We start from the raw sequence: 5927 nt of genomic DNA, 5'->3' as shown, positions 1-5927 counted from the left end.
TTCTAAGTGTTCTTCATATATTCTACAAGTTCTAGTTTCATAAAATCAAGAATACTTTCAAGTTTGCTAGCTCACTTCCAATCTTGTAAGGTGATCATCCAACCTCAAGAAATCTTTGTTTCTTACAGTAGGTTATCATTCTAATACAAGGTAATAATCATATTCAAACTTTGGTTCAATTTCTATAACTATAACAATCTTATTTCAAGTGATGATCTTACTTGAACTTGTTTTCGTGTCATGATTTTGCTTCAAGAACTTCGAGCCATCCAAGGATCCATTGAAGCTAGATCCATTTTCCTCTTTTCCAGTAGGTTTATCCAAGGAACTTAAGGTAGTAATGATGTTCATAACATCATTCGATTCATACATATAAAGCTATCTTATTCGAAGGTTTAAACTTGTAATCACTAGAACATAGTTTAGTTAATTCTAAACTTGTTCGCAAACAAAAGTTAATCCTTCTAACTTGACTTTTAAAATCAACTAAACACATGTTCTATATCTGTATGATATGCTAACTTAATGATTTAAAACCTGGAAACACGAAAAACACCGTAAAACCGGATTTACGCCGTCGTAGTAACACCGCGGGCTGTTTTGGGTTAGTTAATCAAAAACTATGATAAACTTTGATTTAAAAGTTGTTATTCTGAGAAAATGATTTTTATTATGAACATGAAACTATATCCACAAATTATGGTTAAACTCAAAGTGGAAGTATGTTTTCTAAAATGGTCATCTAGACGTCGTTCTTTCGACTGAAATGACTACCTTTACAAAAATGACTTGTAACTTATTTTTCCGACTATAAACCTATACTTTTTCTGTTTAGATTCATAAAATAGAGTTCAATATGAAACCATAGCAATTTGATTCACTCAAAACGGATTTAAAATGAAGAAGTTATGGGTAAAACAAGATTGGATAATTTTTCTCATTTTAGCTACGTGAAAATTGGTAACAAATCTATTCCAACCATAACTTAATCAACTTGTATTGTATATTATGTAATCTTGAGATACCATAGACACGTATACAATGTTTCGACCTATCATGTCGACACATCTATATATATTTCGGAACAACCATAGACACTCTATATGTGAATGTTGGAGTTAGCTATACAGGGTTGAGGTTGATTCCAAAATATATATAGTTTGAGTTGTGATCAATATTGAGATACGTATACACTGGGTCGTGGATTGATTCAAGATAATATTTATCGATTTATTTCTGTACATCTAATTGTGGACAACTAGTTGTAGGTTACTAACGAGGACAGCTGACTTAATAAACTTAAAACATCAAAATATATTAAAAGTGTTGTAAATATATTTTGAACATACTTTGATATATATGTATATATTGTTATAGGTTCGTGAATCAACCAGTGGCCAAGTCTTACTTCCCGACGAAGTAAAAATCTGTGAAAGTGAGTTATAGTCCCACTTTTAAAATCTAATATTTTTGGGATGAGAATACAAGCAGGTTTTATAAATGATTTACAAAATAGACACAAGTACGTGAAACTACATTCTATGGTTGAATTATCGAAATCGAATATGCCCCTTTTTATTAAGTCTTGTAATCTAAGAATTAGGGAACATACACCCTAATTGACGCGAATCCTAAAGATAGATCTATCGGGCCCAACAAGCCCCATCCAAAGTACCGGATGCTTTAGTACTTCGAAATTTATATCATATCCGAAGGGTGTCCCGGAATGATGGGGATATTCTTATATATGCATCTTGTTAATGTCGGTTACCAGGTGTTCACCATATGAATGATTTTTATCTCTATGTATGGGATGTGTATTGAAATATGAAATCTTGTGGTCTATTATTATGATTTGATATATATAGGTTAAACCTATAACTCACCAACATTTTTGTTGACGTTTTAAGCATGTTTATTCTCAGGTGATTATTAAGAGCTTCCGCTGTCGCATACTTAAATAAGGACGAGATTTGGAGTCCATGCTTGTATGATATTGTGTAAAAACTGCATTCATGAAACTTATTTTGTTGTAACATATTTGTATTGTAAACCATTATGTAATGGTCGTGTGTAAACAGGATATTTTAGATTATCATTATTTGATAATCTACGTAAAGCTTTTTAAACCTTTATTGATGAAATAAAGGATATGGTTTGTTTTAAAATGAATGCAGTCTTTGAAAAACGTCTCATATAGAGGTCAAAACCTTGCAACGAAATCAATTAATATGGAACGTTTTTAATCAATAAGAACGGGACATTTCAGGGACATCCATCGGACATGATATAAAACTCGAAGTACTAAAGCATCCGGTACTTTGGATGGGGTTTGTTAGGCCCAATAGATCTATCTTTAGGATTCGCGTCAATTAGGCGTGCATTAATTCTCAAAATTAGTGATGTTCCCTAATTCTTAGGCTACCAAGCAAAAAGGGGCATATTCGGCTTCGATCATTCAACCATAGAAGGTAGTTTCATGTACTTGTGTCTATTTTGTAAAACATTTATAAAGCTGCATGTATTCTCATCCCAAAAATATTAGATTTTAAAAGTGGGACTATAACTCACTTTCACAGATTTTTACTTCGTCGGGAAGTAAGACTTGGCCACTGGTCAATTCACGAACCTATAACAAATATGTACATATATATCAAAGTATTTTCAAAATATATTTACAACATTTTTAATACGTTTTAATGTTTTAAGTTTATTAAGTCAGCTGTCCTCGTTATTAACCTACAACTAGTTGTCCATAATTAGATGTACAGAAATAAATCGATATATATTATCTTGAATCAATCCACGACCCAGTGTATACACGTCTCAGGCTAGATCACAACTCAAAGTATATATTTTTTTGGAATCAACCTCAACCCTGTATAGCTAACTCCAACATTACTGCATATAGAGTGTCTATGGTTGTTCCAAATAATATATATACATGGGTCGATATGATATGTCAAAATATTTGCATACGTGTCTATGGTATCCCAAGATTACATAATTTATTAGAATACATGTATAATACAATATAAGTTAGCTAGGATATGATTTGTATAGAATTGTTACAATATTTCCCGTAGCTACAACAATCAAAAATATCCAATCTTGTTTTACCCATAACTTCTTCGTTTTAAATCCGTTTTGAGTGAATCAAATTGATATGGTTTCATATTGAACTATATTTTATGAATCTAAACAGAAAAAGTATAGGTTTATAGTCGGAAATATAAGTTACAAGTCATTTTTGTAAGAGGTAGTCATTTCAGTCGAAAGAACGACGTCTTGATGACCATTTTGAAAAACATACTTCCACTCTGAGTTTAACCATGATTTTTGGATATAGTTTCATGTTCATAATAAAAATCATTTTTCCAGAAGAACAACTTTTAAAACAAAGTTTATCATAGTTTTTAATTAACTAACCCAAAACAGCCAGCGGTGTTACTACGACGGAGTATGTCCGGTTTTACGGTGTTTTTCGTGTTTTTAGGTTTTAAATCATTAATTTAGCATATAATATAGATATAGAACATGTGTTTAGTTGATTTTAAAAGTCAAATTAGAAGGATTAACTTTTGTTTGCGAACAAGTTTAGAATTAACTATACTATGTTCTAGTGATTACAAGTTTAAACCTTCGAATAAGATAGTTTTATATATATGAATCGAATGATGTTATGAACATCATTACTACGTCAGGTTTTGTGGATAAACCTACTGGAAATGAGAAAAATAGATCTAGCTTCAAAGGATCCTTGGATGGCTTGAAAGTTCTTGAAGCAGAATCATGACACGAAAACAAGTTCAAGTAAGATTTTCACTCGAAATAAGATTGTTATAGTTATAGAAATTGAATCAAAGTTTGAATATGAGTATTACCTTGTATTAGAAAGATATCTTACTGTAAATAAGAAAGATTTCTTGAGGTTGGATGATCACTTTACAAGATTGGAAGTAAGCTAGCAAACTTGAAAGTATTCTTGATTTTATGAAACTAGAACTTATAGAATTTATGAAGAACACTTAGAACTTGAAGATAAAACTTGAAAGAGATCAATTAGATGAAGAAAATTGAAGAATGAAAATGTTTGTAGGTGTTTTTGGTCGTTGCTATATGGATTAGATATAAAGGATGTGTAATTTTGTTTACTTGTAAATAAGTCATGAATGATTACTAATATTTTTGTAATTTTATGAGATATTTCATGCTAGTTGCCAAATGATGGTTCCCACATGTGTTAGGTGACTCACATGGGCTACTAAGTGCTGATTATTGGAGTGTATATACCAATAGTACATACATCTAAAAGCTGTGTATTGTACGAGTACGAATACGGGTGCATACGAGTAAAATTGTTGATGAAACTGAACGAGGATGTAATTGTAAGCATTTTTGTTAAGTAGAAGTATTTTGATAAGTGTCTTGAAGTCTTTCAAAAGTGTATGAATACCTATTAAAACACTACATGTATATACATTTTAACTGAGTTGTTAAATCATCGTTAGTCGTTACATGTAAATGTTGTTTTGAAACCTTTAGGTTAACGATCTTGTTAAATGTTGTTAACCCAATGTTTATTATATCTAAAGAGATGTTAAATTATTACATTATCATGATATTAAGATGTATTAATATATCTTAATATGATATATAAACATTTAAAGGTCGTTACAACGATAATCGTTACATATATGTCTCGTTTTGAAACCCTTAAGTTTGTAGTCTTGTTTTTACATATTTAGTTTATTGTTAATATACTTAATGATATGTTTACTTATCATAATATCATGTTAACTATATATATATCTATATATATGTCATTATATAGTTTTTACAAGTTTTATCGTTCGTGAATCACCGGTCAACTTGGGTGGTCAATTGTCTATATGAAATCTATTTCACATAATCAAGTCTTAACAAGTTTGATTTCTTAACATGATGGAAACACTTAATCATGTAATTATCAATTTCATTTAATATATATATAAACATGGAAAAGTTCGGGTCACTACAGTACCTACCCGTTAAATAAATTTCGTCCCGAAATTTTAAGCAGTTGGAGGTGTTGACGTATATTCTGGAAATAAGTGCGGGTATTTCTTCTTCATCTGATCTTCTCGTTCCCAGGTGAACTTGGGTCCTCTACAGGAATTCCATCGAACCTTAACAATTGGTATCTTGTTTTGCTTAAGTCTTTTAACCTCACGATCCATTATTTCGACGGGTTCTTCGATGAATTGAAGTTTTTCGTTGATTTGGATTTCGTCTAACGGAATAGTGAGATCTTCTTTAGCAAAAGATTTCTTCAAATTCGAGACGTGGAAAGTGTTATGTACATCCGCGAGTTGTTGAGGTAACTCAAGTCGGTAAGCTACTGGTCCGACACGATCAATAATCTTGAATGGTCCAATATACCTTGGATTTAATTTCACTCGTTTACCAAATCGAACAACGCATTTCCAAGGTGCAACTTTAAGCATGACTATCTCTCCAATTTCAAATTCTATATCGTTTCTTTTAATGTCAGCGTAGCTCTTTTGTCGACTTTGGGCGGTTTTCAACCGTTGTTGAATTTGGATGATCTTCTCGATAGTTTCTTGTATTATCTCTGGACCCGTAATCTATATATCCCCCACTTCACTCCAACAAATCGGAGACCTTCACTTTCTACCATAAAGTGCTTCAAACGGCGCCATCTCAATGCTTGAATGGTAGCTGTTGTTGTAGGAAAATTCTGCTAACGAAAGGTGTCGATCCCAACTGTTTTCGAAATCAATAACACATGCTCGTAGCATGTATTCAAGCGTTTGTATCGTCCTTTCGCTCTGCCCATCAGTTTGTGGATGATAGGCAGTACTCATGTCTAGACGAGTTCCTAATGCTTGCTGTAATGTCTGCCAGAATCTTGAAATAAATCTGCC

The sequence above is a fragment of the Rutidosis leptorrhynchoides genome, chromosome 4 (genome assembly GCF_046630445.1).
Source record: "Rutidosis leptorrhynchoides isolate AG116_Rl617_1_P2 chromosome 4, CSIRO_AGI_Rlap_v1, whole genome shotgun sequence".
Lineage (NCBI taxonomy): Eukaryota > Viridiplantae > Streptophyta > Magnoliopsida > Asterales > Asteraceae > Rutidosis > Rutidosis leptorrhynchoides.
Note: the sequence above shows the minus strand (reverse complement) of the source record.